Source organism: Mirounga angustirostris, unplaced genomic scaffold, assembly GCF_029215605.1.
Source record: "Mirounga angustirostris isolate CCGP_5_RB_7025 unplaced genomic scaffold, mMirAng1.0.hap1 SCAF_10, whole genome shotgun sequence".
Classification (NCBI taxonomy): domain Eukaryota; kingdom Metazoa; phylum Chordata; class Mammalia; order Carnivora; family Phocidae; genus Mirounga; species Mirounga angustirostris.
The window spans coordinates 110,006,835-110,019,633 of record NW_026991718.1 but is presented as its reverse complement, the minus strand read 5'-3'; the positions used below and the strand labels follow the sequence as shown (position 1 = coordinate 110,019,633).

General features: G+C 46.7%; 1 protein-coding gene across 1 annotated transcript in view; it reads left to right on the top strand.

Annotated features, from left to right (window-relative positions):
- Window positions 1-8,754, top strand: part of STK35 (serine/threonine kinase 35) — a 72,808-nt gene extending 64,054 nt beyond the window's left edge. Inside the window, exon 4 of the mRNA XM_064572924.1 lies at window positions 8,623-8,754. The gene's annotated coding sequence lies outside the window, so the exon portion shown is untranslated. The remainder of the gene's footprint in view (window positions 1-8,622) is intronic.
- The last annotated feature ends 4,045 nt before the right edge of the window (window positions 8,755-12,799 follow it).

Sequence of the window (12,799 nt, the reverse complement as noted above, 5' to 3'; positions counted from 1 at the left end):
ACGTGCATTCACTTGTTCATTCATTCATTCATTCATTCATTCATCTAACAGGCTCTGGGAATCCAGCAGTACCAAACAGAGGTGAGGTTGGCCTTCATGGGACATGGTCTAGGGTAACATATGCGGGAGGGGGGATTTGGACATAGAGGGACATCACCCCAGTCCTGGGTCTGTCGAGTCCTGGGGTAAGGTGAGGCTCACATAAGAGCCTCAGCTCCTGCCCAGGTAAGCCCTGTAGGTAGAGCAGAGGAGAGGGTCTGCTCAGCCACTGATTGAGTGCAGACCCAGGGGCAGGGCCAAGCTGGGCTCTCCTCCGGCGCTTTCCAGCCAGCCTGCCTTAAGGGCTGCATCTGTTGAGTTTTTTCCCCAGTTTAATCAAATAGATGCAAATAGAATGCAAATGTATGCAAGAGGTCCTAACTCAGGGTATGTTAAATAAATGTATTATGGTCTGCTTGCTGCAATTATAGTCAAACTCAGCATTTAGGATGTGACCGACATGAAATAAGGAACTGATTTTACTATCAGACAGGATAATCACTTTGGAGACAAAATGAAGCAGAGGCCCAGGGACCCAGACACGCCATATGGTGAGATGCACCTGCAACGCTCAGGTGTTTATAGAAGATTCACTGTGTTCGGGAGGTGAGGAAAGAGGAAGGAGCACATTTCACTCTCAGCCCAGGCTGGCACTTCAAGCCCTTCTTTCGAAGGACAGCAGATGAGGAGTTAGAAGTCCTGGGTACTGGTCCTACCTGTGCTGCTTGGCGGCATAACAGCTTCCAACTAGTCCCTTCCTGACCCGTTTTCTCTTCTCTTCCCTTTCTCTTCTCTTCCCTCTCTCTGTACCATGACAGCGAAGCATGAAGGGGACCACAGAAGGTGCCTGAGGTTAGGGTTCCCAGAAGTTGACCCTGAGACAAGGATTCCTACCAAAGTAAAGAAAGAATTCCATGTAATATGATGTAATATAAGGATAGAGAGTAGACTCTATCTCACTGTGGAGCGGTCCCAGGAAAGCCGGTGGGAAATCAAGGAAGGAATGGACAGAAGCCAAGCAACAGGTGTGTCATCTCCAAGTGCCACTTCGGGTCAGTCCTGCAGTAGCTATACTCCTACACTCATCAGTGATGGGAGGAAGTCAGTCCCCTCAGGAGGTCATGCATTTCCAGGCACTGCCTACTCTCTATCAATGAGGGCCAGGTAAGGTCCTCTGAAAGAGACAGGTGCTGGCTGCGGCGGGGTGGGGGAGGGGGAAGGGGTAAGCAGGGGTGGAGTGGAAGCATACTGCGAGCCGGCACCCAAAGGATCATCTACTACAGGAGGGGACATGCTCTGGAAACTGTGAAGGACTTTACCACGTGTGAGCTCCTCTCCCAGCTCACTGATGACCTTTAGGAAGTCATCTTGCCTCTCTGGGCCTCTTTCTTCCCCGGGACTGTCCTGGGGTGGGACGCTTTGAGCAAGGGTGGCTGTTGGGGTGGTGAGCCCGTGGGGAAGCAGCCCGTCGCAGTGAAGCCTGGTCTCACCGCTTGGGAGGGCCGTGTGGCAGGATCGATCAAAACTGCAGATGCCCGAATCCTTCAACATTCATTTTATTTCTACGATGTTGTCCTCACGCACATGTGAAGCAACATATCTACAGGTCTATCCACTGCAGCATTGTTTGTAATAGCAAAGAAATTAAAATAATGTAACTGTTGAGCAAATTATGTACACTCATGTAATGGAATATTCTGCATCCACAAGGAATAAATAAATACGTAAATACACAAAAAGGGAATGAGGCAGTGCTCTATGCACAATTATTGGATGATCTCTGAGCTCTACAGTGAAGTTAGAAAAAAAAACAAAACAAATAAAAAAATCAAGATAAAGAACAACGTGTATGATATTTATTTAACAAACTGCCACATAACCAGGTCTTATCTTAGGTGCTCTACCAATATGAATTCACTTAGTCCTGACAATCCTATGAGATAGGTATTATTATATGTCCATTTTGCAGATGAGAAAACGGAGGCAGGGAGAGGTTAAGTAACTTGACCAAGGTCACGAAATGAGGACAAAGCAGAGCCAGGATTGAAGGGTGGAGGGGCTGGGAAATTTGAACTTTTTGTCGCTCTGCTGGCTTTCCTTTTGGGAGCTGCAGATGACTGCAAATCAATCATAATTGCTCTCCTCTCCCAGCCAGGGATGGGCTTGGGAAGGACACATGGCCCGCTTGTGACCAATGAGATGTGAGGGGCCACCCGCTGGGGGACTTCCAGGAAAGGTTCCCTCATTGATTAAGAGAGATGTTTGGCAGGGGGCACCTGGGGGGCTCAGTTGGTTAAGTGGCCGACTCTTCGGCTCAGGTCATGATCTCAGGGTTGTGAGATCGAGCCCCGGGTGGGGCTCCATGCTTAGTAGGGAGTCTCCTTGAGATTCTCTCTCCCTCTCCCTTTGCCCCTGCCCCATGCCCCTCCCCCCATTGCCTCTCTCTCTAAAGAGAGGGAGAGAGAAAGAGATGTTTGGCAAGCACAGTCCCCTGTGCTTCCTGATGTGCTCATGGGTAAGCTGTCCGTGGAGACAGCCACCCAGTGACTGGGGAGGGCGGAGCCTGAAGACAGGCTGATGCACCAACGAGGAAGGTGTGGACAGACAGACAGAACTTGGGTCCTTATAAAGCCATCAAGCCACTGAAATAACCAGCCCTGGGGCCTCTTGTTCTGTGAGCTAATGAACATCTTTAATGCTTCTGTCAGTGGTTCTCGGACTTGAGTGGGCATTAACATCACCTGTGAAAACACAGGTGGCTGGACCCCCGCTCCCAGCGTTTCCGAATCAGGAGGCAAAGCCAAGAATGTGCGTTTCTAACAAGCTCCCAGGTGATGCTGTTGCTGCCTGGTCTGGGGAACCACACTTGGCGAACTACTGCTTAAAGCATTTTTTGAGTTAATGTTTTTATTCTATGAAGCCCAAAGCACCTCGAGGGATGATGCTGTGACTCAGGTCTGTGTGCCTCCCAAATGCTCTGGGGCGGGGGAGGCCAGGGGTCACTGGTCAGGGAGGCAGCATGGGGGGATGGAACTAGCCCCAGAATGGGAGTCAGGAGCCCAGGACGGTCTACCCGCCCTTGTGACCTTGAGCACTTTCTTGCTGCCCTGCACGGTCTGCTTCTCCATCCCTAAATGGAAGGAGGATGGGGGAGATTTCAGCTGACTTTGCTTCCAGCTTGGACTCTCCTGTTCCAGGATTCACCAGAATGGCACAATCTGACCTTGGGGACTGAGGGGGGACCAAGTCGGTGCTTTTTGTGCCATCCACTTCTCTATCCCTCTCTCACGCCCTGGAGAGTCTCCTGCAGCATCAGGCGCTGGGAGGCAGATACAGGCTCCATGGCCATTTTTTTTTTTTTTAAAGATTTTATTTATTTGACAGAGAGAGATACAGCGAGAGGAGGAACACAAGCAGGGGGAGTGGGAGAGGGAGAAGCAGGCTTCCCGCAGAGCAGGGAGCCCGATGCGGGGCTCGATCCCAGGACCCTGGGATCATGACCTGAGCCGAAGGCAGACGCTTAACGACTGAGCCACCCAGGCGCCCCTCCATGGTCATTTTTAACATATTAAAGTTCCGGGCAGAAAGCTCACTTGGAGCTTGTGTTTGAGCTGGGAGAAGAGAGGCTGGAGCCAAGCCTCTCTTGCAGTGGTTTTGTCTCCCCGGCTTGAGCAGGAGTGCATCACAAGCCGGCATCTGAGGGGCGCAATGCCCAGGCCTCCCTGGGAGCCACTCCCCAGGGGTCTGGATTTGAAGGTGTTGGGTAAACACAGACTTGGCATGATTTTTCTCTCCATATCCAATCAGTCCCTGAGTACTAGCTCCCCCTTCCTAAATGCCACTCAGATGTGCCAGCTTCCCCCCATCTCTCTGCCCAGGACTCTTGGAAGGAGCTCTAACCAGGCTCTCTGCCTCCAGTCTGGCCCCTGCACCCTCCTGCCCCACCAGCAACATCTGATTCGGCCTCTGGACACTCACACAGCCCTTCACAGTCTGGCCCCTGCCACCCTCTCTGGCATCCCTGTGCCCTCGAAACTCCAGTGGGACCAAAGTTTCCAGAATGTTCTGAGCCTTTGCACATGCTGGGGCTCCTGCCTGGAGCACAGTTCTTCTCATTCTCCCTCCCTCCACGCAGCCTCTCGGGTCTCAGTGTGGATCTCACACCAGTAACTACCAGATACCTGACTTGTTGAGCACAGTGCAAAATGGAAATGTGGGGCCCTGTTGGAAATGTACTGAGTTTCCAGATGGCAACAGCAAAGCATCAAACCAGGTTTGGGCCCCTTGTAATTGTGGGCCCGGTATGACTGCACAGGGTGCCCGCCTGTGAAGCCGGGCCTGCTCCTGTCTGTCACCCCACAGTCTCCACCCTGGGTCTCCTCTGTGCCCACAGCCCTCTGTGTGTCCCCGTCATGACCACTTGCAGCGATGGGCTATTTTTCTCCTCCCACTAGACTGTGAGCACCAGGCGGCAGGACTTGCACCTGTCTTGTTCTCAGAATGTCCTGGATGCCTGGCACGGCACTTGGCAGTAGGAGCTCCACATATACCTGTGAATGCCATTTGATGCACAAACAATCGGGTCAACGAATGTTTCTGCAGAGCCCCCATGTGCCAGACACAGTTCTAGGCGCTGAGATTACATCCCTGAACCAGACGGAGACCCTGGCTCTTGCAGGGTTGACATTCTAGCAAGGAAGACACACTGTCTCAGGTGGGTTCTGGCAGAAGCAGGCCCCGAGGTTAGGATGTTCGGGAGGGGGTAGGCACGGCAGGGGACTGGGGAAGGGGGAGAGGAAAGGAAGAGGCGGTATCCAGAGGAGTGGGCATAGGACTCAACTCCAAGGGGAGTTCTGTGGGCTGGTGTCCCATCTGAGGGGGAGGAAGATGGGAGTACCGATCCATCACCTCCCGTTCTGCGGTGGCTAAGGGCTGCCCCTTGGGCCAGCAACACCCAGGGGCTTCTGCTCCTGGGCCGGAAAGGGTCTTTCGGCAGAGTCCTGGGGGCTTGCAGCGAGAAGCCACTGGCAGGGAGGGGATCCCGCAGAGCCGTGAGGGGTATGGCGCGCCGCATATGCACTCAACAATGACCACAACCAATTTGCACCATGTGTCTAAGCTTGGGGGGTGGGTATGTGGAGCAGAGTAAGGGGGGCTGGGTGTGTGGGGGAGGGAGGAGCTGCAGAACCCACTTGTTCTGGAGCTGAACTCCCCCACCTTCCGCCCATCCTCAGCCCCTCTGCCTCCCTCTCTCCCGCCTGACCCCACGCCACAGTGTTTTCCTTTTAGCCTTTTCGTTTGGACCATATATTATGATGTCGTAGGCCCCCGCAGCATGAGAGATGAGGCCCCACATCGCCAGAGACTTCTTTTGGCTTCTGACAACCCCTCCACCGGCCCTGTTGATCTTCCAGAGAGCCCAGTCTACCCCTCCCTCTGGGCCCTAGGGCCTGGAGCCGAGGTTGCTCACTCCCTTCCTCTGGAAGGAGCTGCTGATGAAGAGGGGCAGGCGAGGCACTGGCCCCATCTCCTGCGGTGGTGCCAGGAGTCCTGACAGATGGCGGAGGGAGGAGGCTAAGGCTTGTGACTTTATCGAGGTTAGCGGTCAGCTTCCTCAGAGACTGCGCCCGGAGGGTCAAGACCGGCCAATCCTGCGAATAATTTGTCTTGATTTTGCCTTGATTTTGCCTTGATTTGTTGCCCTCGTCAGAAACAGGATTTTGAAGTCCAGCGCCAAGCCAAAGCTCTGAGTTGTTTCTGGGAGGGTTTGGATCACTGAGTCGATTTTGAGCCAGCACCTTGCCCTCCCCCACTGCCTCCCCCCAACAAAGGAGAATTATGAGCCCTCAAGTGGACAGCATTTAACTCACACACCTGTTTTCAACGTTCTTCCACATCCATGATCTCATCTACCTTCAAAACAATCTTATGGATTCGGCAGAGGATTACTATTCCCCTTTGAGAAATAGGCAGTGGACATTAAGGCAGGTTAAGACAAGGTGTGGGCTGGTCTAGAGCCTAGATTTCTGGAGCCTTCATGCAGTGCCTTCCCCATCACACCGAGCTGTGTCCACCTTCCATGAACCCTGTAGTGGGGATAAGATCTTTGGGAGGGACTTTTAAAACATTTTTTAAATGGAAGTATAACATAGATTTAGAAACAAAAAGTCAAGGGGATGAAAAAGTACAGTGTAGGGAATACAGTCAATAATACCATAAACAGTTTGTATGGTGACAGATGGTAACTTCACTTACCATGGCGAGCACTGTGTCATGTGCAGAATTGTCCAACCCCTATTTGGACACCTGGACCTAATAGGATGTTGTATGTCAACTATACTTCAATTAAACATTAAAGAACAAACACAAATCATAAGCATACAGCTCAGCGAACTTCACAGCATTTTCACAAAATTCCTGTCTATCCAATACCCAGGTCTAGAAACAGAACGTTTCCCTGGAAGCTCGAAACTTCCATGTCACTGGAAAATCCAGGGAGATGATGAACGTGAAAGCCTTGTGTGAAACCAAGTTTCATGTGTGTGTGTTTACACATATATATTTACAAATTAATCTGCTCATTTATGCATGCTTATTGCACAGAAGCAAAAACATGAAAACCCTCTGCAATCTCACGTTGAGTAGGTATCTACGTAAAGAACGTCAGGACAGGGCGCCTGGGTGGCTCAGTTGGTTAAGCGACTGCCTTCGGCTCAGGTCATGATCCTGGAGTCCCGGGATCGAGTCCCGCATCGGGCTCCCTGCTCGGCGGAGAGTCTGCTTCTCCCTCTGACCCTCCTCCCTCTCATGCTCTCTGTCTCTCATTCTCTCTCTCTCAAATAAATAAATAAAATCTTTAAAAAAAAAAAAAAAGAATGTCAGGACAACATGGAGGCATGGTAAGCCTTTCTGAGTGGCTGAGTTTTGCCCCACTATCAGACATCAATGAAGAGAGCCTAGGGAGTGATGTGGACCACAAGGAGCCCCTCCTGCCTCAAGGTCCTCCAAAAGAAAGAGCTTTGAACTAGTGCATGCTGGTCAAACCTCACCCCCTCCCCCCTCAGATGCTCTAACTCGGGAATTGAGACCTCTCTCACTCCGTACTACAGTTGGGCACATAACAAAGTCAAATGGTATATTAATATTTGGCATTTCTCTAGCTGGGAGTGGGAGTGGGGATCACTCCTAATTTGGAAAAAAATACCTCAGTAAATCACTAAGGGTAGAAGACAGGGGCTTCAGTGTTGGCAGGGTCAGGGCACCCAAGAGGAGAAGCCAAACTGCTCTGCCCTAGATGTTTGTTTTGCTGAGAATTGTGTTCTCATCCAGGGAGGGAGAAGGAAAGGAGAGAGAAGAAAGCTGAGAAGGGAAGGGGGTTAGCTGCAGAGAGACGGTAGCCTGGACTGTGTGGGGCAAAGTGCCTGAAGAAAGCCCCTTGGAGACCAGATGGATTTTAAGAACGGGGTGGGCCATGCAACATGGTGGTGCTTGCAGGATGGTGCACAAGGCAACTCCTCCCTGGGACTCTCACACATTATTAACGTCTGCCATTTTCATTTTGTGTGGTTTGGTTTTCTTTTCTTTGGAGAAGACTAGGTGATGGTGGAGAGGACAGAGAAGTATGGGAACACTTGAAGGGACCCAGAGTGGAACAGAGATAACACTTGGGGAAATAGGAGTCCAAAACTAGAAGTGGCATTGAGAGTGTCCACCATATTCCTACCCCTCCTACGCCACCCTGAAAATTCACAGATACCTCAGGGGAATCTTTGATGGGGCTTGGAACCAAGAGTTCTAGTCAATCTTATTCAGATCTCAAGAGACAGAGAGGGCCAGCAAACACAGCGTTTGAATAAAAACCTAAAAGATTGCAACTCCAAACTCATTGTGCAAACACCACAGCACCAGCATCTGAAGAAGGCTGAGGGAGACATCCCCAGGAAGACTCTGTGTCTAGACTGATGACATGGATCACAACTGGCCTAAGCTCATCTCTACGGTCCTGTTCCCCTTTCCCAGCTAAGGGTGGCCTCATGACCCAGTTCTGGCTAAAGAGACCTACACCAAAGTCTGCTGAATTGTGTGTAGGATGGGGTTGGGGATTCTGGAAGCTTTTGTTTTCTCCTTCTGCCTTGAACACCGACATGATGATTGGGGTGAGGGCAGCCATCTTGTTACCATGAGGGAAATGTCAAGAGAATCACAGAGGTATGCATCCTGACATGGTTGAGTTGCTGAACCAAAACCAGCAGCCAACTACCTCTGGTCTTGTTGTATGAGAAAAATAAACCTCTGTTGGATTATAACCATTAGAGTCTGGTTTTCTGTTTCTTGCACTAAACACATTTCTAACCTGTACAGAGGGAGATGAAGGAAACTGCTCCCCAAATGACTTGATTTTACTCATATATGAGAATTAAAGACAAATTCAGAGGACAATTTAACCAGATGCCTGGAACCAACAGGCTCAGCTCCAGTTCCGGTAGAGAATAGCAAAGAACTGCCAAATCTCATTACTGAAGGCACAAAACAGCCCTCCAGTGAAGCATCCAAGTTAATAGTGTATCTCAATCTCATCCACAGGCAAAGCCAAGGCAACCAAATGAAGCCAGTGATGGATGCTGCCACATCAGCTGTTAGCTTGCTATGTTTTTAGTCCCTTAATCATCAACAGCTTAAGATCCCAGTGGAGAAATGGACGATCAAACAGGAGAGCTGAGAAAAGGTGAGCCACTTCTAGCTTGCAGGAACAATTCATGGGCAGGAGAAAGCAACCAAGTGTAGGTAACTCTCGTCCTTATTTTATATATGAGAAAACAGACCGAATGAGACTTTAAAGGGCTTTGTTTGGATTTAAATTAATTGATTCATTCATCAAACACGTACTAAGTACCCATTGTGTACCAAGTCCCATGCAGGGTGTCAGTAAGATACTCTGAGTATAGTGAGGACAATAAACCAAGGACACAAATAACTATAACATAAACCAAAGGGATCTTGAGAATCTTGATAGAGGAACAAAATGTGCTGGAGTCTTGGGGAAGTGAGACAACTCTGACTTTGGATTTCCCATGGATGGAAGACTCCATTCAGCTGTACAATTACTGTTGGGACGCATGTGACAGAAGCATATAAAAATAAAAGGAAAAGGAGGGAAAGGAACAGACATCCATGAGGCAGGGAGTCTGTTCCTGATTGGTCTTCAGCAACTAGAACGTGCTAAATGAGCATCTTTATTAGTCACATACAGTGTTTGAGAGGCACTGTGCTGGGCACCTCTGGTATGTGGGTAGAGGGTTTATTGTCATTTTTCAGAAGAGGACTGGGTCCCAGAAAGAAGTAGTGTCCACGGCCTCACAGCCCATGAGCGCTACATCAGGATTTGAACCCAGGTATATCTGAATCCAAATCCAGACTCAATCCACAACACTACCACTACAGATTCCTTCTACTGGTCAGGACCCCTTCAAAATATCCAACTGAAACTGTCTTAATTGGAAAAGGAGATTTGCAGGATCACATAACCGAAGAGTTTAACAGTAGGTTCAGGCAAAGGTTGATCCAGCAGCTCAAATTATGTCACCAGAGGACTAATTTCTTTTTATCTGACAGTGCCATGCTGTTTAGATTTCTTCCGCTGGCTCTGTTTTTGTCCCATCATAAAATAGGCCCATGTTCTCTTGTGTGCACAATGGTCCCATTGTTCTAGATTTCATATCATCTACACTATTGACTAAGGGAAGACAGAAGGTATGTCTTGACAGCTCTTGTAGAAAGGAGAAAAAAACAGCTTCACCTTTCCAGAAATCCTGGAAAACATGTTCTCATTCACTCTGGTGGGTCATGTGCCCATCCCTGAAGTATCACTGTGGGTTCCCTAAGGATGCCTTTTATACACAGAAAAGACTATTTTTATTTACTTTAAGTTTTTAAAAATTTTTTTAAATGTATTTGTCAGAGAGAGAGAAAGAGCACAAGTGGGGGGAGGCAGAGGGAGAAGCAGGCTCCCCGCTGAGCAAGGAGCCCGATGTGGGACTTGATCCCAGGACCCTGGGATCATGACCTGAGCCGAAGGCAGACGCTTAACCCACTGAGCCACCCAGGCATCCCTATTTACTTTAAGTTTTAAATTTCACACTAAATATATTAAAATTAGAAATTAAAAACTTTGTTCATTAAACTTTTAAATCCAACCTATAAATCTTTATTCTACCTCTAGATCTAGCAAACTTTAATAACCAGGTTTCAGGGGGCCTTTGCAATTAACATTTTCAACTGCAATTTCATCATTAAATTTAATACAGTCGATTTTATTTTTTTAGGTATTTTATCTGTCTACTAAGTAAAAACATTGAAATACTTTAGTAACACTTGCAATGTGGTGACTCCTAAGGCTTCTTGAGTGTTTCAGATCAGTTCCCAACTTAATAAAATCACATAAACTTTTTAATGTGAAATCATAAATCTAAATCCATGACTCAATTACACTTTTTAATTAGATACTCCAATATGCCAAATAACCTTAAACATTGCAGACACTTCAAAAATACCCAATATAGGGGCACCTGGGTGACTCAGTTGGTTGAGCATCTCGCTCTTGATCTCAGCTCAGGTCTTTTTTTGTTGTTGTTTAAATATTTATTTGTTTGTTTGTTTATTTATTTGAGAGAGAGAGAGCTGGGGGAGGAAGGACAGAGGGAGATGGAAAGAATCTCAAGCAGACTCCCAATCTTATGACCCTGAGATAATGACCTGAGCTGAAATCAAGAGTTGGATGCTTAACCGACTGAGCCACCCAGTAGACCCTCAGCTCAGGTCTTGATCTCTGGGTCGTGAGTTCAAGCCCTGTGTTGGGCTCTGCACTGGGCGTGGAGCCTACTTCCAAAAAAAAAAAAACAAAAACACCCGATATATACAAGTTACTCCTAAACCAAACACATAAAATATATTCAAGTTGTGGGTATGATTTACTTATTGTTTTATTACCACTGCTAAAGCTTAAGACTCTTCCCCCACTTGGGAAACATGGTCTTCTCAGCAAGACAAGTCCCTGCCTCGCAGGCAAAGGTGGACTTGCAAAAGATTGAGTTGGGGCCAAAGCATGAACAGGTTCTAAGCCGTTGATGGGACATGCTGAAACCTACTTAGAGGTGCCATAATAGAGATTACATAATTCTGAAGAGGTTGTGGCCTAGCAGGACTGAGGAAGGAGGGGAAGGATTCAGTCATGGAGGGTATTTTTGGACCATCATAAGGACTTTGGCTCTGAGTAAGAAGGGAAAGCCTTAGAAGCACAGTAAAACAACATTTTGTTGAGGATTATTGTATCTATATTTATGAGGAATCTTGTGATATTTTTCCTGGTTTTCATATCAGGGTAATATTGGCCTCAGAATTAGTTGGAAAATGTTTTCTTCTTTCTCCTTTCTGGAAGAGTTTGTAAAGGATTGATATTAATTCTTCTTTAAACATTTGGTAGAATACACTAAGAAGCCATATGGGCCAGGCTTTTCTTTGTGAGAAGGTTGATTACCAACTTCCTATCTTTGTGATACATCTATTCAGCTTTTCCATTTTTCCTTGAGATGATTTTGGTTGTTTTTGTCTTCCTAGGAGTCTGTTCATTTCGTATAGTTTATCCAATACAATTGTTAATCGTATTCCCTTCTAATACATTTTAATTTCGTAAGGTTCATGGTGGTGTCCCTCTTTCATTCTTGATTTTAGTTATTTGAGTCTTTTCTCGTTTTTCCTGGCCAGTCTAACTAAAGGTTTTTCAATTTTGTTGATCTTTCAAAGAACTAATTTTGGTTTTGTTGATTTTTTTTCTTGTTTTTCTGTTCTCTAGTCATTCATTTCCATTTTAATATTTACCATTTCTTTCCTTTTGCGTTCTTGTGCTTTAGTTTGTTCTTTTTCTTGTTTAAAGAAAGTTAAAGTGAAATATGAGGTTACTGACTTGAGATCTTGCTTCTTTTTGAATACACCTATTTACAGCTCTGAGCCTTGCCTTAGCTGCATCCCATAAGCTTTGATGTGGTTTGTTGTGTTTTTGTTTTTATTCAAACTATTTTCAATTTCTCCTGTGATTCCTATGTTGTTTCATTTTCACATATTCATGTAATTCCCAAATATCCTTTTGTTATTGATTTCTAATTGCAGTCTACTGTTGTCAGACAATATACTCTGTATGATTTCAATCCTTTTAAATTTATCAAGGTTTCTCTGATGGCCTGATGTATGGTGTGTCCTGTAGAATGTAGAATGTTCCATGAGCACCTGAGGAAAGTGTACATTCTGTTCTGGAGTGTTCTATGTCTGTTGGATATACTTGGCCTATCTGTTGCTCAAGTCTTCAGTTTCCTTGTTGATCTTCTATCTAGTTGTTCTATCCATTATTAATAATAGGCTATTGAAATATCTAACTATTATTGTTGAATTGTTAATTTCTCCCTTCAGTTCTGTCAGTTTCCACTTTGTGTATTTTGTGGCACTTTTGTTAGCTGCATATATGTTTATAATTGTTATTGGTGCATTATAGAATGACCACTTAACAATTTTTATCTATAGTCCCTTTGTCTCTTGTTTTTACAACCACTCCAATTTTCTTTTGGTTGCTGTTTGCATGAGAGATCTTGTCCCATCCTCCTACTTTAAACTGCTTGTGTCTTTGAATCCAAAGCATGTCTCTTAGAGTCAACATAGAGTTGTTTCATGGAGTCAGCATTATATTTCTTTATCCGTTCGTCCAATCTCTGCC